This window comes from Haliotis asinina, chromosome 7, assembly GCF_037392515.1.
Source record: "Haliotis asinina isolate JCU_RB_2024 chromosome 7, JCU_Hal_asi_v2, whole genome shotgun sequence".
Taxonomy (NCBI): Eukaryota; Metazoa; Mollusca; class Gastropoda; order Lepetellida; family Haliotidae; genus Haliotis; species Haliotis asinina.
In genome coordinates, this window is record NC_090286.1 from 12101737 (window position 1) to 12126190 (window position 24454).

Below are 24454 nucleotides of genomic sequence, written 5' to 3' on the forward strand. Positions count from 1 at the left end.
AATATCTAGGTCTTACCTGCACGGTCGGTCGTCAGCAGCAGACTGACGTAGTATCACTGTCTATATTGCCCTGATCGCGCACTGCATTACAATATGACAACAGGTGTTGGTAACTTTCAACATCCACAATCCGTCACGAACATCCCTGTGACATTACCTTTTACCATGAACACAGAAAGAATCATTACGTGCTCTCTGTTTACAAGGAACATGGCTTTGGTTGGTATCAAATTACCCAACATTTATACACCTGGAGTTGCTGAAGAAGGGCGTCCAATTGTCTGCTTGTTCCTTTGGTGTTCTCTCGTTCGTCGTTGTCGAATATGTTTTTTGCCACTACGATATTGTTATATCGTAATTTGTGACATATTTCTTGGCGTTATATGACAGGTTAAACGGTCCTTGCATTTGGTTGAAGATGTAATACAAGTTCAAGAATAACTCGAACACAGAAGCAAAAGAAATGAGCGTTAATGATATTACTTTACTTACAACTGCTTCAATATCTTACGCAGCCTGAAATGAGAGATTTGATTATTATAAATCAGTAATGCTGACTGGTTCATATACCTGAACTTGATACATCAATTACTGTATTACCTGACATATACAAATGACATTATTTTGAACTCTACCACAGATACATGACATTTACATATTTTCTTCTCCTTTGTTTTCACAGCAATGATCCAGCTGTATGACGGTTGTTTGTAAATAACTGAACCCGATCCAGTAACGTGACTGACATCAGAATAGCAGTTGGGAAACAATATCAAGCATCACTGAAACCTAAACTGTTAGATCTAAATCGCCTATCACTGTAAGCACATATGCATCACTCATTACAGTTGGTGAGTTGTTTTTGGAAAAGCATTGAGAATTCTAAGAAGGAAACACTACGCCTTTTCATCCGCCGTGTACCAATGTTAATGGTCAAGCACATGACTCCAAGTCCCTAACGCGCGTAATGCCCAAATTCTCAATGAAGAAGCAGCCAATTACGCACTTCTCTACGGCTTGTATCTGGATGCCACGCTATAGGATCTGTCCACTGATCTCTGCAAATGGCAGAGAGTGTGGATTAGGATAAAGTGGATACTGAAAGGATCGATTTTAAAGACAAAGGCGCCCTTGCTTTTCAAACGATAGATATTGAACCCACTCTTTATCAAACACTTTCCCAATCATTCCAAAGAACGAGCCTCGCTGGAACTACACACGCTTGTTTCCCTCTAACTAGAATTGTGTGCACATGTGGTCATTAACTATGTGAATATTGAATATATATTTTTGTAACAATGTGAGCACGTATGATGAATCAACGAGAAGCCAAGCCAAGTATATACAACACGTCACAATTTAATTCTGGACTCACTTAAGTCCAGAAACTCTCCGCATTGTGGCCACTCTCTCACAAGGGATTTGGAAAAAATAAACATGCAGCTGTTATGTATATGTGCTAAGGATGAAAAAATAAAAAAAACCCCAACTTTTTTCAAAAACTCAAAATTGAAACTCGCTCGCCCATGGGCAAGAATGTTAAATTTCGTCCAGAACAAATGCTTTAAACCTAACTAACCCTAACCTAACCCTAACCCTAACCCTAAATGAAGGAAAAAATGTTAACAAGTATCATGACACAAATTTCAGCTCGGAATGACCTGACTCTGCTAACTGACAGCGATTTTAAAACATCTCGTCCATGAGTGAAAAACATACTGGCCCATGGACGAGAATCTTTACTTTCACAGAAAATACATGTTTTCCCATGTTTTGCAGTATGTGTATTAGTGTCGTGACACGAAATTCAGCTTATTTTGACTTAATTCTGCAATTGAGAGCGATTTTAAATCTCGCCCATGGGCGAAAACCACTTGGCCCATGGGGGAGAATATTTACTTTTACTCAAAATACATCTTTTCCCATGTTTTGGAGGTTGTAAATGGATAAAAGTATGTTCATAAGTGAGTGAGTGTGAGTGAGTGAGTTAAAATTTAACGTCACATCGGCAATATCTCAGCCATATCGTGACGAGAACATCTAATATCAAAATTAATTATATGTCTACAAACCTGTCAACTAAGGACAGCAAAAAAAATAGAATATCACAAATGGAATTAAACCTAGCATGGAAAGTTAAAAACAACATCACCATTAGGACAATACACTATAAGATCAGGCTATAGATCGCCAACAACTGAAGGTAGATCACCACACTGGGGACCATGGGGACTTACAGTACCTTTGCTACCTGCATGGACCCTAGTTGGATTTACACCATCCCTTCAACCGCTGGCGAGTATACAGAATGCTAACCAAAATTAAAACAACAAGAATACTACGATTAAAAACCTGATAGATTTAAATTTACATCGAATGTTTGTGGACTTACGTACCCTCTCAGGAGGACAATAATTTTACAATACTTCAACCCCCTTTGAGGGTACAGTCACTAACAATTCTAGTTCCTAATCTAAACTACCAATCATTAAAATACATTTATATACAGAACATATACTCAAAATTCAATCCAGAAATCAATTTCCTTTAAAAAACCAATAATTAAATGAGCGCTGACTGTGTTAAAAAGATCCTTAACAGTTTTTACAGAAAAATACTTATCCCTTATGATAGAGAATTCAACACAGTCAAGCAGGATATGCTTGACCGTGACTCTCTCATCACAAGGGATACAAAACGGAGGATCCTCACCTTTTAAAAGGTATGCGTGAGTGTATCTTGTATGGCCAATGCGACATCGTCGCAAAATGACTTCTTCAAATCTGGACTGACAACCCAAGTATGTATAACCAATGTAGGGTTTTATTTCATGTAATTTATTTATACCTACTTGGGTGTCCCACTTCTTCTGCATCAGATCACGAGTGTAAGCTCTAATGCTAGCTTTGTAGTCAGAATAAGGAATAAGAAGTGGTGTCACAGATTTGTTGAGTGCTGCCTTAGCAGCAAGATCGGCCATTGCGTTACCGGAAATGCCAACGTGGCTGGGTAACCAACAGAAGACGATGTCTTATTGGCCAGTAGCAAGATCATTATATAATTCAATAATTTCAATTAAAAGTGGATGTTTACAAGAAAGATTTTTAATCGCCTGAAGGCAAGAAAGAGAGTCGGAATAGATTATATATTGTTTATGTTTATGGCGTCTTTGAATATATTTAAGAGCTGTTAATATGGCGTTAGCATCAGCGGTAAAAATAGAACTGTTGTCTGGTAATCTAGAAGATATTGTTCTGGATCCAATGACAGTGGCACAAGCTACTGCGCCACCGTCCTTGGACCCATCTGTAAATAAGGATTTATAACTGCTATATTTATGTTTCAATTGATTATATTCTTGTTTATACTGTAATTCATTAGTTTCCGATTTTTTAAATGTGGTCAATGTTAGGTCCACTTGGGGCCTAACCAACTGCCAAGGAGGAGAAGAAAGAAGACGGGAAGGAGCTATATTTTCCAGCTCAATGCCGGCAGCAGCAAGAAATGGTTTAATTCTTAAACCAAGAGGCGGTACAAGCGAAGATTTTTATTGTATAAGTCCTCACACAGAGGACTGAAAACACAGTTATATGCAGGGTTTGACTCACTGGAATATAATTTTGTTACATACTGTAAAGCTAATTTGATACGTCGCTGCTCAAGAGATGGCTCATCGGCCTCAACGTACATGCTGTCAACAGGTGAAGTTCGAAAGGAGCCAAGACAAAGTCTTAGACCTTGATGGTGAACAGAATCTAAAAGTTTCAGGTTGCTTTTACAGGCTCCACCATATACAATGGAGCCATAATCAAGTTTTGACCGGATGAGTGATCGATAAAGTTGCAGGAGGGTAGTTTGGTCCCCTCCCCATGTAGAATTTGAAACGACGTTCAACAAGTCAAGTGCCTTCAGGCATTTAGTTTTGAGGGATTTCATATGTGGTAGGAACGTTAAATGCGAGTCAAAAATTAATCCCAAGAACTTGGCCTCCTTTACAACTTTGATGGGAGTGCCATCTAGAGATAGTTCAGGGTCCTTATGTGGCTTATATGTTCTGCAAAAATGTATACAATTAGTTTTGGACTTCGAAAATTTGAAGCCGTTTTCAAGGCACCATTTATTTATTTTGTTTAAACACAACTGCAGTTGCCGTTCAATAGTATGCATATTTTTACCTCGGCAAGAAATATTAAAATCATCCACGAAAAGCGATCCATCAATTGAATCGTTTAAAACTTTTGACAAACTGTTGATCTTGATGCTAAAAAGAGTGACAGATAAAATACTGCCTTGTGGAACACCCTGATCCTGATTGTAATGATCAGACAGGGTAGAACCCACACGGACCTGGAATTGTCTGTCATTTAAAAAGTTGGCAATAAATTGAGGCAAACGACCTCGCAAACCAAAGTCATGTAAATCCCTCAAAATACCATGTTTCCAGGTTGTGTCATATGCTTTTTCAAGATCAAAAAAGATAGACACAGCATGTTGTTTATTAATTAGTGCGTTTTCAACAAATGACTCCAGTCGCACTAAGTGATCGACAGTACTTCTGTTTTTACGGAAACCACACTGTATATCTGTGATAAGATTATTTGTTTCCAAGTACCAAACAAGTCGATTATTTATCATGCGTTCCATGGTCTTGCAAACACAGCTGGTTAGTGAAACAGGTCGATAATTGGACGGATCCGTATGATCACGTCCAGGTTTAGGTATTGGTACTACTATGGCGTCACGCCATGACGGAGGAAAGTTACCCGATGTCCAAATATCATCAAAAATATTGAGAAGCGTTTCTAGGCAGGATTCTGGTAAGTGCTTCAGGAGTTGATAATGTATGTTATCAGCTCCTGTAGCAGTGTCATGAGCTTGATCAAGAGCAGTATGGAGTTCATGAATAGAAAACGTTTCATTATAATCTTCCCCATTATCAGAATTGAAATTAATAGTTTTCTTTTCTTGTTGTTTTTGATATTGCTGAAATTTAGGTACATAATTTGAAGAGGAAGAGTGTTTAGTAAGGGTTTCACCCAGTTTATTAGCAATATCTGATTTATCAGTAAGCAATTGATCTCCATGTTTAAGATGATGGACAGTAGATTTAGTACCTTTACCTTTGATTTTCTGGACCATGTTCCATACCTTGGACATGGGTGTCCGAGAATTTATTTTGGATACATAATTTTGCCAAGATTGGCGTTTGTTCTGTTTAAAAGTACGCCGTGCTTTAGCATTTAAAATCTTAAATTTATTTAAATTATGCACCATAGGATGGCGACGGAAATAATGTTCTGCTTTTTTCCTTGCCTTCCTAGCTTGTTTGCACTCATCGTTGAACCATGGTTTTCTTATGTGTGGAACTGCAGAGGACATTGGTATACACTCATCAGCTATGGAATTCAGTTCATCAGAAAAAGATTTGATAGTATCAGAAACGTCAATAAAACGTTCGGGTTTAAGTTTTTCAGCACACAGTGTTTCATATAAAGCCCAGTTAGCCTTTTTAAAATTCCGCCTTGATGATGGAGGAACATCAGATGGAGTTACAGCTTTTAATATAGTAGGAAAATGGTCACTTCCACACAGGTCATCGTTGACTGACCATTCGAATTCATTTAATAGTTCGGAATTTGTCAATGACAAGTCGAGAGCAGAATACGTCCCTGTGTCAGGGTGTAAATATGTGTTGGAACCATCATTATAAATACATAAGTCATTGTCAGAACAAAAGTCCTCCAACAATTTACCTCTAGTGTTTGTATTTACACTACCCCAGAGTGGGTTGTGCCCATTTAAATCTCCCATTATAATACAGGGCTTCGGGAGTTGGTCATATAGAGCTTGAAGATCAGTTTTAGTGAACGTCGAAGACGGCGAAATATAAAGCGAGCATAGCGTAAACGCTACATGTAAGGTAATTCTCACTGCAACAGCCTGCATATTAGTATTAAGTGAAACAGGGCTTTGAATAACGTTTTGTCTGACTAAAACGGATGACCCGCCAGTAGCTCTATCACCCGGAGGTGAAAAAGAATGATATGCATTAAAATGACGAAGGTCAAATGTATCTGTTTGCTTTAAATATGTCTCTTGGAGACATATCGCTGAAGGTGTGAAATCTTGGACTAATAGCTGTAATTCATGTAAATTAGTCCTCAATCCTCTGCAGTTCCACTGTACAATATTAGTGGAATAAACTATCTTTTGGGGGGATTTATTGGGGATCTACCCCGCACTCTTTTGGAGGGCGACAAGCTATGTGCCCTAGAATGGACGTTTTCAGAAACGTCCATGTCTTCAAGAGACCCGTATTTATTAAACAATTGAACTTTATTTTGTGACCCCTTGGGAGCTCTGCCACTTTGTTGTTTTGAAACATCAGGCTTAGGCTTAGATTTACCTTTAGCAGTTTGTTGTCTATCAGTTGTAGATTGAGACTCAGTGCGTGACTGCGAAGATGATTTATGATCAGAAGAAGACTTTGATGTTCCAGGAAGTGATTCTTCAGTCTGTGATGACATAGCTGGGTATAGAAGTTGTGGAGAGTCACTGTTGACCCAAGTCAAGGTAGTTTGGCAGCTTGTAGATGACTTTGTTATTTTAGAGCTGCGCACAGATGATGCGTTTGCTACTGTAGCATAACTTTCTGGAAGATCAGATCTCTTCACCAGTTTTTTTGCTTCAGAAAAAGAGATGTTTTGGGTATACTTTATTCTGTTTATTTCCATTTGCTCTCTCCAGATTGGACACTGTTTCGATGAAGATGAATGGTCACCTGAGCAGTTGGTACATTTTTAAAAATCACTGTCACAATCTTCTGTTGTGTGTGTTTTCTCACCACAGTGAGCGCACACAACAGACAATGTGCAGGTATTTACGCCATGCCCATACTTTTGGCACTTGAAGCATCTCAATGGATTTGGAGTGTACGTTTCCACTTTGAGTTGACAGTAACCAGCCTTTATTGATGTGGGAGCAGTTGGAGTAGAAAAAGAGAACAAATATGTGTTTGTTTGTTGGATCTCATTGTTTTTCCGGGTAGTGAAACGTTTTACATATAGTACACCTTGTTCCTTCATTTCTGAGGCAATATCAATCTCCAGCATATCAGCAAAAAGGCAGTCTCGGTCTCTCACTATGCCTTTGCTGGTGTTAAGTGTTCGGTGGGCAGAGACTGATACGGGAATGCCGACAAAAGATTTAGTTGACAGGAGATTAGTTGCTTGTTGTCTCTTACTGCATTCAATGAGAAGAGACCCTGAACGCAAACGTCTAACGTTTTTAACATCTCCTGCTATGCCTGGTATGCCTTTTGAAATGGCAAAAGGGTTCAGCTTCAGGGGTGTCTTGTCAACGGTCTCAAGTACTATGTAACGTGGCCAATGGTCAATAGATGTGGAGGGTCTGAGTTCATTAATATCAGGTTCTGTGTCAAGAGGACGTTTTTTCTTGGTGACAGGGGTTTCGTAAGCCATGGCTAGTGCTTTAAGGTTCATCATCCGAGCTCCCCACCCACCACAGAGTATCACAAGGACAATGCTAATAACAAGTGGGTTTCCAACTTGCAGCACCAAGGATACTCGGATGATATACTCCAGCAGAAGAGTTATAAATAACAAATCCACCAGATTGGCCCATGAGCCACCGCCTTCTGGGCATAAGACTCTAGGCAAAGTTCAAAACATCAGTGTGAAAAATCGTGAACATTTGATATAAACAAATGTACCAAGTCCAAAAGTAAAACATTTGCAAATTAAATGTGTGTAATGACATACAAGTCCATACACAGGGCTTGGCGTGACCAGCCGATTGATAGAATCGGGCCGATTCTACCACCCGTCTAGGTGAAGTAAGGGCCAAAGTGGTGTGTTGAGCAGCAGGAACACGGTTCAGGCTCCTACTGCCCTCAACCACCAGACTACCGTCCTCCACCGACACGGGACGCAACCCACGGCAAACAGGTTGCCCAATTCGGTCACTCCTTGCGACCAGCAATGGGGTGCTATGGACCTAGTTGACCCGGGTCCACACGGGGGTTTGAACGGCTCTTGGCGTGACCCAGCACCCACCACGAGGAGGTGGCCGTTCACGGGTGCCATGTTCATAAGTATCACGACACAAAAGTAAACGCATTTTGACTTAATTCCGTTGATTTAGAGCGATGTAACAAAATCTCACCCATGGGCGAAAAACATTTTGGCCCATGGGCGAGACTATTTCCTTTTACTCCATATATATCTTTTCACATGTTTTGGTGGATGTAAATGAATGAAAGTACATTTATGAGTATCATGGCAGAAATTTCAACTCATTTTGACTTAATTCCGCTAACTGAGAGCGATGTTAAAAAGTCTCGCTCAAAACAGTTTGGCCCATGGGCGAGGAAATTTACTTTCATCTCCTACGTAGGACTTAATATCTCGTACGTAGGACTTACTAACACCTACGTAGGACTTAGTTTCTCCTACGTAGGAGATACTATCTCTTACGTAGTGCTTACTATCTCCTACGTAGCACTTAGTGTCACCTACGTAGGACTTAGTATCACCTACGTACGAGATATTAAGTCTTACGTAGGAGATAATAACTCCTAAGAAGGAGATAGTAAATCCTACGTAGAAGATAGTATTCCTAACTCCTACGTAGGAGATAATAAGTCCTACGTAGGTGATATTAAGTCCTATGTAAGAGATAATAAGTCCTACGTAAGAGATGTTAAGTACTGAGTCCTACGTAGGAGATACTAAGTAGTAAGTCCTACGTAGGAGATATTAAGTCCAACGTTGGGGATAGTAAGTCCTAAGAAGGAGATAGTAAATCCTACTTAGGAGATATTAAGTCTTACGTACGAGATAGTAAGTCCTACGTAGAAGATATTAAGTCCAACGTTGGGGATAGTAAGTCCTACGTAGGAGATATTACGTCCTACGTAGGAGATAGTAAGTCCTACGTAGGAGATATTAAGTCTTACGTAAGAGATAATAACTCCTAAGAAGGAGATAGTAAGTCCTACGTAGAAGATAGTATTCCTAACCCACCCAATATGATATTGTTCTCAAATTGTTCTCTCCCATATTATATTTTCTGCCTGCTGTGGTTTGTTTGGATCCATACACATTCAGAGATGAAACATACATAGATGTAAATAGTTCTCCGGCTTAAGGACACATTTGCCATTCCATCACGAAAGTTTTAAAGTGTCGGACATGCTCAATGGACAACTCCATGGGGATCATCCACTTTGCACACACCTTGTGACTAAAGGTGGGTACCACACATTAATAAACACAAAAGATATATAGATTTCATGGTTTATTAGCTCCGTTTTCAAATGAGTAAAACTATGGGATAGGAGCACACCCAATAGTCTATTGTACATGTCATTGTCCTTCATCATCGTCCTGTCCTTCGCTCTCTGTCTCTGATAGGGTGTCTGTATCATCATCATCATCCTCAGTCAACCCTTCCACCCAAGCCTTGTATTTGTATAATTTGGAAAACGCATCATCATACATATTATTGCTACCTTTTACTTCTGTTAATATTCCTTGTGTCTTTGGGCCCCACTGCATATGATACAGATAAGTAATAAAGCGAGCATACATCTCTTTAAACGCTATCCAGGTTAATTGTTTCAGTCTGCTTTGGACTACGTCCTTTGCTTAAAACTCTCTTCGTGTACAGTTGGCGTTTCTCATCCTGTACATCTCTATTCAGCTCACGTGTACGTGAATACATTAGCCGGATACCTTGCTCTTCGAGATCAGCCATCTTACTTTTCCTGTTGTTGACATTGCTTAATGATTCATCATCATCATAATCATCCTGTTCCATTTCAGGACATTGTTTGTCGTGTAAATGTCATTGTACGTTATGGTTACTGCTAAACACTTGACCACAATAGTCACATTCTGAGAGAGGACGTGGTCTCTTCACATCAGAGTTGTCTTCCTCCCATTTCCTTTTAACTTGGGGTATTCCAGGAGGGCCCCCACTGGACTTTTCGGGACACCAGTTTCGCCTGTGCTTTTGCAAATCAGAAGGATCTTGAAACATGAGTCCGCAATCATCACAAGATGGCATTGCTGAGAGATGTTCTTCACACGTCTGCTCACGATGAACGTTGAATTCTGACTGAATCATCCTAGCTTGGATGTTTCCTCTTAAACTGAACGCATTAGGACAAAGTCGCAAATGGGGAGGTGTTTGGGGTTTTAGATCACCCAGCAAGTGTCCATACGGGTTCTGAGTTGCACTTTGAAACTGGTCCATGAAATATTTATAGTTTCCTGGATACATCTGTCTTGCCAAAGTCATGATGGCTTGTTGATCAATAGGATTATTGAACAGAAGTAGATAATGACAGTTCTTTCGTTGTGTGGGATCCTTACTGTAATACAAGTTTTGGTTCAAGGCAATTACTGAGAGATTCCGATGATGACTTCCTTCCGTAAACAGATCTGTAATGCGTGGATCTTTGCTGACTGTGGACATTAAGTCATCAAGCACTACGGCGTTCACAACCTGGGGGTACAGAAATGCATCCTTTTCCAGGTCAGAAGGGATGCCTTGATGAAATTCAACGTAGGGAATGGCGTTATACAAGGGTTGCCATCGTTTATAGAGCCATATAATACGTTCAGGATAAGGTTTAATGTTCATCCGTTCTAGAAGCTGCTTCACAAAGTAGGTTTTTCCACAGGAGGTCGGCCCAGAGACAATCATGGTAAATGGGTCTCGCAACCTAAATTCATCACCCACATGGAGCTGCTGCTGCTTCTGCTCTTGCTTCTGCTTCTGCTCTTGCTGCTACTGCTTGGGATCCTCTCCTGAATGTTTTGTTCGAATATGACGGGACAAAAACAAACTGTTTGGAGCATACTGGACAGGAATACATGTTCACACGGCAATAGTCCTACTACAAATGACACATTTAGCCTTTGTCTCTATTTAAAAATCTGTTTTCATTCGTTTTGTGGGCACTGCTTCCATGGTGTTTTCCGTATGGACGACACTTTTTTCCTTAAACTTGACTTTCGCCTAGGAGGACGTAAGAGCAAACGTGTCTGTAGAAGTGGGTAGGTCCATCTTGACCCATTGTTTCTCGTTATAGATCACATAATCGTCTACATTCGTAAAGGGATTGGGATAGCCCTTGGCCTGCAAGTAGTAATATTTGGTCCATTTCTTAGGATCGTCTAGATAGGGTCTCCAGCATCTCCTGTTCATTTTCTTGTTGCAGTTGAATACTGGCAGTTGCAGATGAAGTGTCACTATCACAGGTCCGCGGCTAAATGAAGCTAGATTGCCCTCGTAGCCCTTTATAATGAACTCCCCTCCTGTTCAAAAATGAGCAGAACATTGTTTCGATCCATAGTCCTCTGGGTTATGAGCCAAGTGCGCTTCCACTGCGCCACTTTGCTGTACTTGCATCTACCTTGTGTTAGGACATTTATATCAACCAATGACAACCAAATAGTCACAAACACATCCAGTCTATCTCTTAAACATGTAAATCCATATGACTACCCCTGCGGGCCATCTCTATCTGAGGTACTCATACCAGGGCCAAGTACGGACAGTTTGGAGACCACTTTTCATGTTCACTCCAAGGATCATCATCGACGTCCCAGTTCTTGAGAATGACACCACATTGAAAACACTTGCAAGCATCTCCTCTGAGCAAGTACACAAATCCTGCCCGTGCCATTTGACTAGGACTCTGTTTCATCTGCACAGGCCAAGACTGAAAGGAATTCAGCCGTTCCTGGAACTGTATTTGAGGTTTGAGAGGGATAGTGTCCGTACATAGGTAACGACCATCATCATATTCGGTCTTGTCTGTCTCTAGTCCCAGCAATGTCATGGCTTCTGTCTCTCCACATTCCTCCAGGGCTTTGCAGAACAGGGTGTATGCTTGCGGGCCTCATCTAGGTAATATGGACAGGACTTCTCTGACCCGACCAAAAGACGTCTGTGGTTTCTCAATGATCTCAGTTTTCATGAAGATGGTAAGTACTCCATACTGTACCAGTCTGTCTCTTCTACTCTCTGTATCGCTTGCACGAGGCCAGAATAATTCTTCTTCAGATGATCAAAGACTTCCATCTCCAAGAGGGAGGGAGAGAGACCTGGATGTGATGTGTATTTAGGAATGAAACTGGTGCATGATCCTAAATGAAAGGGATTTTCATATAGGTAAGACATGAAACCGGATGAAACTGGTTGATCTGTCTGTATGATTGCTATGCGTCTGACCTAAAAATACACCCATGACTGTGAGGACCGCTCAAGGTCATGGTGAAAAAATAAGTTTAGTGTTTTCCAAAGTCATTGACGACATAAGGTCACGCAGGTGTTTTCTAAGGTCATGGTGGGGTCACATTTTTCTACTATTTGAGCCCCTACACAACATATACAAGTATGACTTGTGCTATGTATATGCATGATAACCAAGTACGTTCATTCTCTGTTCAGGTATCAAATTCAATGATTATATCTTGTATGTATGTCGACGCTTGGTTTATTCTTGAAATAACATGTATTCACAACCTACGTATTAAACACATATGTTATATGCAGATTTATTCATTCTTCGTGTAAGCGTATACATACGGTCGTTGAATGTATATGCCTGCATAGTTCTTACAGAAAGCACTGAGATGCATGTTCGACATGATGCACATTTTCAGTGTGCAGCAACAGCTTGAAACTAAAGCATCGATGAAATGATTTTTGATATACAAATTTAATTCAATGATGGTGATCATATCCATTGTTATTTGGTTATCAGCATGCCTTTGCGTCACACTTGCTCCGTTTCTCATGGGACTATGTTGTTCATTTTACTAAATGGATTGTTGCATTCAGTCTATATGATACGGCTGTGAGTTTATGAATGGAAAATAATTTGATAGATCAAGAAGGAAGGAACACCGCATGATACCACTAATCCAGACACATCCAGCAAGAGAAATTGTCTGACAGCTGATAGTCTTGGTAACTTTACCCTTCTGACAAGTATCAATGTCGTTACAGAAGCTTTTTCTACACAATGCTCTGCTGCAGTACAGAGTCTTGTACTTTTTGGGACTGAAACCTAGTCGTTCATTACGTGATCTAAACTACCAGTTGCCACAATTTGCATTCGTGAAATGCCGTAGTGACTAAATGGGTTAAGATCGCTGACTGGATGTTGACCATTAGGTGCGTGACTTTGAGAGTTAGCTCGAATGCCAAACAGGAATCATCCACTAAAGACATGACTGCAATATTGCCGATGTGACGTTAAATGTTAACTCACTCACTCACTCACTCACCTGAATTACAAGAATAACTTCTTTACTGGGAAATGATAACCCAAATGTAACACACGCTGCATTTCGCCACTTTTTGAAAGACACTGCGCATTTACTACATCTTCAGTTGTTATCCAACCGAAACCATTACCGTACTTTCACCCAACCGCTTACCTTAACCCTACCAGAAACATCCTATTCCTTACCCTATCCCATATTAAATTCTTCATAAACCTCACACAACGGTTTACTTTGACCTAAGCCCTTACCCAGTGAGTGAGTGAGTGAGTGAGTTAATATTTTACGTCACATCGGCAATATCTCAGCCATATCGTGACGAGAACAACTAATATCAAAATCAATTATATGTCTACTATAAAACCTGTCAACGACGGACAGTAAAACAACTAGAATATCACAAATGGAATTAAAACTAGCATGGAAAGTTAAAAATAACATCACCATTTGGACAATACACTATAAAATCAGGCTATAGATCGCCAACAACTGAAGGTAGATCACCATACTAGGACCATGGGGACCTACAGTACCTTTGCTACCTGCATGGCCCCTAGTTGGATTTACACCGTCCCCTCAGCTGTTAACAATTTAGTCCCATCTAGCCACAAATTAAAAATACACATATGCTACGATTAAAAACAGTGGAAGTCTAAACGTACAGGAAAGGTTTTGGGACTTACGTACCCTCTCAGGAGGACAATAATTTTATGGTACTTCAACCTCCTTTGAGGGTACAGCCACTAACATTTCAAGTTACTAATCTAAACTACCATCAATTAAAATGCAGCTATCTACACAACATAATAATCAAAATTCAACGATGAAATCAGTTTCTTTTAAAAATCCAAGAATTAAATGAGAACTTACGGTGTTAAAAAGGTCCTTCATTGTTTTCACATTGAAATATTTATCCCTTATGATGGAGAATTCAACACAGTCAAGCAGTATATGCTTGACCGTGGTTCTCTCATCACAAGGGATGCACAACGGAGGATCCTCACCTTTCAATAGGTATGAATGAGTATATCTTGTATGGCCAATACGACATCGTCGCATAATGACCTCTTCAAATCTGGACTGACAGCCCAAGTGAGTGTAACCAATATAAGGTTTCATGGCATGTAATTTATTTATTCCCACTTGGGTGTCCCACTTCTTTTGCATCAGATCACGAATGTAAGTTCTAATGCTAGCTTTATAGTCACTGTATGGAATAAGAAGTGGTGTCACAGATTTGTTGAGTGCTGCCTTAGCAGCAAGATCGGCCATTGCATTCCCAGAAATACCTACATGGCTGGGTAACCAACAAAAGACAATGTCGTATTGGCCAGTAGCAAGATCATTGTACAATTCAATAATTTCTATTAAAAGTGGATGTTTACAAGAAATATTTTTAATCGCCTGAAGACAAGAAAGAGAGTCTGAATAGATTATATATTGTTTACGTTTAGGGTGTCTTTGAATATATTTGAGAGCTCCCTGACCAACTGCCAGGGAGGAGAAGAAAGAAGACGGGAGGGAGCTATGTTTTCCAGCTCAATCCCAGCAGCAGAAAGAAAAGGTGTAATTCTATGTCCCAGAGGCGGGACAAGAGAAGGCTTTTGGTTGTACAAATCCTCATAAAGGGGATTGAAAGCACAGTTATATGCAGGGTTAGAATGATTAGAGTATAATTTAGTAATGTATTGTAAAGCTAACTTTATACGGCGCTGCTCAAGAGAAGGTTCATCAGCCTCAACATAGAGACTGTCAATAGGTGAAGTTCTAAAAGATCCAAGACAAAGTCTCAGACCTTGATGATGGACAGGATCAAGAAGTTTAAGATTGCTTTTGCAGGCTCCCCCGTAAACGATTGAGCCATAATCAAGTTTAGAACGAACTAGTGATCGATAGAGATGGAGAAGGGTAGCTTGATCCCCTCCCCATTTTGAATTTGAAACAACTTTCAACAAGTCAAGTGCTTTCAGGCATTTAGTTTTAAGTGATTTAATATGTGGTAAAAAAGTTAAATGTGAATCAAAGATTAGACCCAAGAACTTGGCTTCCTTCACAACTTTAATGGGCGTCCCATCTAGAGACAGTTCAGGATCTTTATGGGGTTTATATCTACGACAAAAATGTATGCAGTTAGTTTTCGATTTAGAAAATTTGAAGCCGTTTTCAAGACACCATTTATTTATTTTGTTTAAACAAAGCTGCAGTTGCCGTTCAATGGTATGCATATTTTTCCCACGACAAGAAATATTAAAATCATCCACAAATAACGATCCATCAATTGAATCGTTTAAAACTTTTGATAAACTATTTATCTTGATGCTAAAAAGTGTGACAGACAGAATACTGCCTTGTGGAACACCCTGATCCTGATTGTAATGATCAGACAGGGTAGAACCCACTCGAACTTGAAACTGTCTGTTATTTAAAAAGTTGGCAATAAATTGAGGCAAACGACCTCGCAAGCCGAAGTCATGTAAATCTCTTAAAATACCATATTTCCAGGTTGTGTCATATGCCTTCTCAAGATCAAAAAAGATAGACACAGCATGTTGTTTGTTAATTAGTGCATTTTTAACAAATGATTCCAGTCGCACTAAGTGATCGACAGTACTTCTGTTTTTACGGAAACCACACTGTATATCAGTTATAAGGTTATTTGTTTCCAAGTACCAAACAAGTCGATTATTTATCATGCGTTCCATGGTCTTGCAAACACAGCTAGTTAACGAAATCGGACGATAATTGGATGGATCGGTATGATCACGTCCAGGTTTAGGTATGGGTACTACTATGGCGTCACGCCATGATGAAGGAAAGTTACCCGATGTCCAAATATCATCAAAAATATTTAGGAGAGTTTCTAGGCAGGATTCTGGTAAGTGCTTCAGGAGTTGATAATGTATGTTATCAGCTCCTGTAGCAGTATCATGAGCTTGATCAAGAGCAGTATGGAGCTCATGAATAGAAAAAGTTTCATTATAATCTTCCCCATTATCTGAGTTGAAATTAATAGTTTTCTTTTCTTGTTGTTTTTGATACTGCTGGAATTTAGGTAAATAATTAGAAGAGGAAGAGTGTTTAGCAAGGGTTTCACCCAGTTTATTTGCGATATCTGATTTATCGGTAAGTACTTGATCTCCATGTTTAAGATGATTGACAGTAGATTTAGTACCTTTACCTTTAATTTTCTGGACCATATTCCATACCTTGGACATGGGTGTCCGAGAATTTATTTTAGATACATAATTTTGCCAAGATTGGCGTTTGTTCTGTTTAAAAGTACGCCGTGCTTTAGCATTTAAAATTTTAAATTTATTTAAATTATGCACCATAGGATGGCGACGGAAATAATGTTCTGCTTTTTTCCTTGCCTTCCTAGCTTGTTTGCATTCATCGTTGAACCATGGTTTTCTTATGTGTGGAACTGCAGAGGACTTTGGTATACACTCATCAGCTATGGAGTTCAATTCATCAGAAAAACATTTAATAGCATCAGGAACGTCAGTAAAACGTTCAGGTTTAAGTTTTTCAGCACACAGTGTTTCATATAATGTCCAGTTAGCCTTTTTAAAATTCCGTCTTGATGATGGAGGAACATCGGATGGAGTTACAGCTTTTAATATAGTAGGAAAATGGTCACTTCCACAGAGGTCATCATGGGTGAGTGAGTGAGTGAGTGAGTTAATATTTAACGTCACATCGGGAATATCTCAGCCATATTGTGACGAGAACATTTAACAAAGAAAAGGACTATATGTACATTATAAACTCTGTCGGCGAAGGACAGTAAAACAACTAGGATATCACAATTTGATTTAAAACTAGAGTGGAAAGTTAAAACTAATATCACTATTCGGACAATACAACATAAAATCAGGCTATAGATTGCCAACACCTGAAGATAGATCACCATACTAGGGATCATGGGGACTTACAGTACCTTTGCTACCTGCATGGCCCCTAGTTGGATTTACACCGTCCCCTCAGCTGTTAACAATTTAGTCCCATCTAGCCACAAATTAAAAATACACATATGCTACGATTAAAAACAGTGGAAGTCTAAACGTACAGGAAAGGTTTTGGGACTTACGTACCCTCTCAGGAGGACAATAATTTTATGGTACTTCAACCTCCTTTGAGGGTACAGCCACTAACATTTCAAGTTACTAATCTAAACTACCATCAATTAAAATGCAGCTATCTACACAACATAATAATCAAAATTCAACGATGAAATCAGTTTCTTTTAAAAATCCAAGAATTAAATGAGAACTTACGGTGTTAAAAAGGTCCTTCATTGTTTTCACATTGAAATATTTATCCCTTATGATGGAGAATTCAACACAGTCAAGCAGTATATGCTTGACCGTGGTTCTCTCATCACAAGGGATGCACAACGGAGGATCCTCACCTTTCAATAGGTATGAATGAGTATATCTTGTATGGCCAATACGACATCGTCGCATAATGACCTCTTCAAATCTGGACTGACAGCCCAAGTGAGTGTAACCAATATAAGGTTTCATGGCATGTAATTTATTTATTCCCACTTGGGTGTCCCACTTCTTTTGCATCAGATCACGAATGTAAGTTCTAATGCTAGCTTTATAGTCACTGTATGGAATAAGAAGTGGTGTCACAGATTTGTTGAGTGCTGCCTTAGCAGCAAGATCGGCCATTGCATTCCCAGAAATACCTACATGGCTGGGTAACCAACAAAAGACAATGTCGTATTGGCCAGTAGCAAGATCATTGTACAATTCAATAATTTCTATTAAAAGTGGATGTTTACAAGAAATATTTTTAATCGCCTGAAGACAAGAAAGAGAGTCTGAATAGATTATATATTGTTTACGTTTAGGGTGTCTTTGAATATATTTGAGAGCTGTTAATATAGCGTTAGCTTCTGCTGTAAAAATAGAACTATTATCAGGTAATCTAGAAGATATTGTTCTGGATCCAATGACAGTGGCACAAGCCACAGCGCCACCATTCTTGGACCCATCTGTATATAAGGATGTATAATTGCTATATTTATGTTTCAAATGATTATATTCTTGTTTATACTGTAATTCATTCGTTTCTGACTTTTTTAATGAAGTTAATGTTAGGTCCACTTGGGGTCTGACCAACTGCCAAGGAGGAGAAGAAAGAAGACGGGAGGGAGCTATGTTTTCCAGCTCAATGCCAGCAGCAGAAAGAAAGGGTTTAATTCTATGTCCTAGTGGCGGGACAAGAGAAGACTTTTTGTTGTATAAATCCTCATAAAGGGGATTGAAGACACAGCTATATGCAGGGTTAGATTCATTAGAGTGTAATTTAGTTATGTATTGTAAGGATAATTTAATACGACGTTGTGTAAGAGATGGTTCATCGGCCTCAACGTAAAGACTGTCAATAGGTGAAGTTCTGAAGGAACCAAGACAAAGTCTTAGACCTTGATGATGGACAGAATCAAGAAGTTTCAGGTGGCTTTTGCAGGCTCCGCCATATACGATGGAGCCATAATCAAGTTTGGAACGGACAAGTGATCTGTATAAGTGTAGGAGAGTAGCTTGATCCCCTCCCCACTTTGAGTTCGAAACAACTTTAAGTAAATCGAGTGCCTTCAGGCATTTAGTTTTTAGGGATTTGATATGTGGCAAAAAAGTTAAATGGGAGTCGAAAATAAGACCCAAGAACTTGGCCTCCTTCACAACTTTGATGAGAGTGCCATTTAGAAATAGTTCCGGATCCTTATGATGCTTATATTTTCTACAAAAGTGAAGGCAATTAGTTTTAGACTTTGAGAATTTAAAGCCGTTTTGTAGACACCAGGTATTTATTTTATTTAAACACAACTGCAATTGCCGTTCAATAGTGTGCATATTTTTCCCATGACAAGAAATATTAAAATCATCCACAAAAAGTGATCCGTCTACTGAATCATTTAAAACCTTGGATAAACTATTGATTTTAATACTAAACAATGTGACCGACAAAATACTGCCTTGTGGAACACCCTGATCCTGATTATAATGGTCAGACAGGGTAGAACCCACTCGGACTTGAAATTGTCTGTCACTCAAAAAACGTGAAATAAAAAGAGGCAAACGACCCCTCAAACCAAAATCATGTAAATCCTTTAAAATACCATGCTTCCAGGTGGTATCGTATGCTTTCTCAAGATCAAAGAATATCGATACTGCATGTTGTTTATTAACTACTGCATTTTTAACGAAGGATTCTAGTCGTACCAAATGATCAATGGTACTACGGTTTTTCCTAAAACCACACTGAATATTTGTTATAAGTTTATTGGTTTCAAGATACCACGTTAACCTACTGTTTACCATTCGTTCCATGGTTTTACAAACACAACTCGTGAAAGAGATTGGTCTGTAATTAGACGGATCAGTATGATCCCGGCCAGGCTTTGGAATAGGGACAACAATGGCATTACGCCACGAAGGTGGAAACTCTCCTGAAGTCCATATGTGATCAAATATTTCTAAAAGGATTTCTAAACATGAGTCGGGCAAATGCTTTAGAAGCTGGTAGTGAATATTATCAGCTCCTGTTGCAGTATTATGAGCTTGCTCAAGGGCAGTATGGAGCTCATATAATGAAAATAATTCGTTATAATCTTCACCATTGTCTGAATTAAAATTGATTTTTTTCTTCTCCTGTTCTTTCTGATATTTTTGAAACTCAGGGACATAATTTGATGAAGATGAATTCTTGGCTAAGGTTGCACCAAGTTTATTTGCAATGTCAGTTTTGTTAGTTAATATAGTCTCACCGTCCTTCAGATGATGAATAGTAGATTTGGAGCCTTTGCCCTTTATTCTTTGGATCATGTTCCACACCTTTGACATTGGTGTACGTGAATTTATTCTGGAAACATAATCTCGCCAAGACTGACGTTTGTTTTGTTTAAATGCACGTCTAGCCTTAGCGTTAGTAATTCTGACTTTGTCTAGATTATGGACAGTAGGATGTTTGCGAAAATATTTTTCAGCTTTCTTCCTACACTTTCTAGCCTGTTTACATTCATTAGTAAACCATGGTTTACGAATGTGCGGAATTGGAGAGGACTGTGGAATTGTTTTGTCAGCAATGTCGTTTAGGATGCTCGAAAACGACTGTATAGGATCTTCACTGTTCTTAAAAAGATCACGCTTCAAGTGTTCAACACACAGAGTCTGATATAAAGACCAATCAGCCCTGGCAAAGTTCCTTCTTAATACAGGTGGATCATCAGCAGGGTTTATGTTTTTGAGAATGGTGGGGAAGTGATCACTGCCACATAGGTCATCATGGACCATCCATTCAAATTCATTATATAAGGTGGAATCAGCTAGTGATAGATCCAGGGAAGAATATGTTCCCGTGGCTGGATGTAAATAAGTGACTGAGTCGTCATTTAAAATACATAACTTATTATCGGAAATGAATTCCTCTAAAATTTTACCTTTATTATTAGTATTTTCACTTCCCCAAAGCGGATTGTGTCCGTTAAGGTCCCCCATAATAATGCATGGTTTTGGAAGCTGATCATATAGATTTTGAAGATCGGATTGGCGAACATCTGAAGATGGAGGAATATACAAACTGCACAATGTCAAAACAATGTGTAAAGTCAGGCGAACTGCAACTGTTTGAAGATTCGTATTTAGAGTAACAGGGCTATGTGTCACACTCAGGTGAACCAAAATAGAAGCACCTCCAGTTGCTCGATCTCCCGGAGGAGAAAAAGAATGATAATTGTTGAACTGTCGTAAAGTAAAGGTATCAGTAGTTTTTAAATACGTCTCTTGGAGACATAGCGCTGATGGCTGAAAGTCCTGTATCAGCAATTGCACTTCGCTGAAATTGTTTTTCAGTCCTCTACAATTCCACTGCAGTATATGTGACAACTGTGTCATGGTGCCTCAATGGGCGATCTTTCACGTGAATGTGAAGAAGAACTATTCCTCCGCTTGTCCTGTTGGGACAGAGTTACGTCCATGTCTAGAGGTCCAAATGAATTTTGGAGAGGAACCTCTGAAGGTGAAGAGTCAGTAAGTGAGAGATTTCTATTTAATTTTTTCCCTTTCTTTCGTTTTGATTGAACTGTGGCTGGTTGTGAACTGGCACGTTGCAAGGTAGGCGTTTGTGATGACTCAGGCTGAACATCAGTCTGAGACCCAGACGTCGACAGGATAACTTGGGCAGTAGCTTGTTTGGGTGAAAGGACGGGTTTTTCTGACTTGACCCATGTCAAGTCAGTCTGACACAATACAGACGATGTTACCACAGATCGGGAGACTGCAGCAGAATAAGTTTTAGTCAATGGAGGTGTTGTCTGAGTTTGAAACAGTTTCTTTGCCTCCAGGTAAGAAATATTATTTTGACACTTGAGTTTCATGATATGTGATTCTGTTTGCCACACTGGGCAAGACTTGGAAGACGCAGCATGAGTGCCATTACAATTGCAGCATTTGAGGTCCTTCTGGCAGTCAGTGCCATCATGGTTGTCACCACACCGATGACAGACAGGAGAGTTCCGACATGAGTTTGAACCATGTCCAAACTTTTGACATTTATAACATCGGAGTGGAGTGGGGACATACACCTCCACTCCAATGTTAAAATAGCCTGCTTTGATGGAATCAGGAAGGGACGAACGAGCAAAAGTCATTAAGTATGTATTTGTGTTAATGATAACACCATCTTTCTTTATTGTGAAACGTTTGACAGCAGTTACCGCCTGGTCTTTCAACTCGGTAGTGATTTCATCCTCAGACATGTCAGACAGGCAACGAGCCCTGTCACGAACAATGCCTCGACAAGAGTTCAGAGACCTGTGCACAGTCACAGCAACCTCAACATTTGCAAATGTTTTGATTGACAGCAAATTGAGAGACTGCTGTCTCCGTGCACACTCCACAAGAAGCGAACCACTACGGAGACGGGTGACGTTGCTCACCTCACCACAAATCCCAGATATAGCTTTGGAAATGGCAAATGGGTTTAGTTTGATTGGTGAAAAATCAACAGCCTCGATCACCAGAAATCGTGCCCATGAATCATTGTTAAAAGAAGTATTTCCAGATGAAACATTCAAATCCTCAAGACGTCTTTTCTTTTCGCTGCGAGATGAACCAGAGTTTATTAGTGCCATGATGAAAGAAAAACGTTTCAGCACCCCTGCTCCCCACCCACCATGGACGGTGTCAAATAGCATCGGATATCCTAGATGCCGACACCAGGGATACAAGGATGTTATACTCCAGTGAGTATGACACAAATAGCAACATTTGTATACCATATTAACTGCCAGGGTGGTTCTGCCCATGACAAGAAATTGGACACATGTTGAATCTGGAGGTCAACATCACCAGATTGGCCCTTGAGCCACCGCCTTCTGGCACAGGACTCTAGGCAATGTAAATATATTACAGAGTAGAACGCACCAATGTAAAGTTATGAATCATTTAAACATTGCAAATCAAAAATGTCCAAGACCCAAAAGATAATTTACTGTGCAAATATAATCACCATGCACAGGGCTTGGCGTGACCACCCGTCTAGGTGAAGTCAGGGCCAAAGTGGTGTGTTGAGCAAAAGGAACACGGTTCCAGGCCCCTGTTACCCTCAACCACCAGGATCCCGTCCTCCACCGACACAGGGCCGCAACCCACGGCCAACGGGTTGGTGGATCAAATATACCCCCGGGTCCACAACGGGGGTGTCGGCGAGCTCTTGGCGTTACCCAGCACCCACCACGAGGAGGTGGCTCGCCACGGGTGCCAGGTCATCATGGACTGACCATTCGAATTCATTAAGTAGTTCTGAATTTGTGAGTGACAGGTCAAGAGCAGAATACGTCCCTGTCCCAGGGTGTAAATACGTATTGGAGCCATCATTATAAATACATAAATCGTTGTCAGAACAAAAGTCCTCCAACAACTGACCTTTAGCGTTTATATTTACACTACCCCAGAGAGGGTTGTGCCCATTTAAATCTCCCGTTATAATACAGGGCTTCGGGAGTTGGTCATAGAGAGCTTGCAGATCGGTTTTGGCAAACGTCGAAGACGGCGAAATATACAGCGAGCATAGCGTAAACGCTACATGTAAAGTAATTCTCACAGCAACAGCCTGCATATTAGTATTAAGTGATACAGGGCTTTGAATAACGTTTTGTCTGACTAGAACGGATGACCCGCCAGTGGCTCTATCACCCGGAGGTGAAAAAGAATGATATGCATTAAAATGACGAAGGTCAAATGTATCTGTTTGTTTTAAATATGTCTCTTGGAGACATAACGCTGAAGGTGTAAACTCTTGGACTAATAGCTGTAATTCATGTAAATTAGTCCTCAATCCTCTGCAGTTCCACTGTACAATATTAGTGGAATAAACTATCTTTTGGGGGGATTTATTGGGGATCTACCCCGCACTCTTTTGGAGGGCGACAAGCTATGTGCCCTAGAATGGACGTTTTCAGAAACGTCCATGTCTTCAAGAGACCCATATTTATTAAGCAATTGAATTTTATTTTGTGACCCTTTAGGAGCTCTGCCACTTTGTTGTTTTGAAGCATCAGGCTTAGGCTTAGATTTACCTTTAGCAGTTTGTTGTCTATCGGCTGAAGATTGAGACTTTGTGCGTGACTGCGAAGATGATTTATGATCAGAAGAAGACTTTGAAGTTCCAGGAAGTGATTCCTCAGTCTGGGATGACATAGCAGGGTATAGAAGTTGTGGAGAGTCGCTGTTGACCCAAGTCAAGGTAGTTTGGCAGCTTGTAGATGATTTTGTTATTTTAGGGCTACGCACAGATGCGTTTGCTACTGTAGCATAACTTTCTGTAAGGTCAGATCTCTTCACCAGTTTTTTTACTTCAGAAAAAGAGATATTTTGTGTATACTTTATTCTGTTTATCTCCATTTGCTCTCTCCAGATTGGACACTGTTTCGATGAAGATGAATGGTCGCCTGAGCAGTTGGTGCATTTTTTAAAATCACTGTCACAATCTTCTGTTGTGTGTGTCTTCTCACCACAGTGAGCACACACAACAGACAATGTACAGGTAGATACACCGTGTCCATATTTCTGGCATTTAAAACACCTTAGAGGGTTGGGGATGTATGTCTCAACTTGGAT

The 24454-nt window shown here is 39.9% G+C and overlaps 1 protein-coding gene across 6 annotated transcripts in view; it reads right to left on the minus strand.

The window, feature by feature from the left end:
* LOC137291141 (Y+L amino acid transporter 2-like) overlaps window positions 1-24454 on the minus strand; it is a 45537-nt gene that overhangs the window by 18045 nt on the left and 3038 nt on the right. For 2 of the 6 annotated variants that reach the window (XR_010957251.1, XM_067822428.1), the window contains exon 1: window positions 6407-8102. The exons of 2 other annotated variants lie outside the window; for them this stretch is intronic. The gene's annotated coding sequence lies outside the window, so the exon portion shown is untranslated. Of the gene's footprint in view, window positions 1-16; window positions 48-6406; window positions 8103-24454 lie in introns of those variants that run through there. 2 more of the 6 variants (XR_010957250.1, XM_067822427.1) reach the window with 2 other exon arrangements.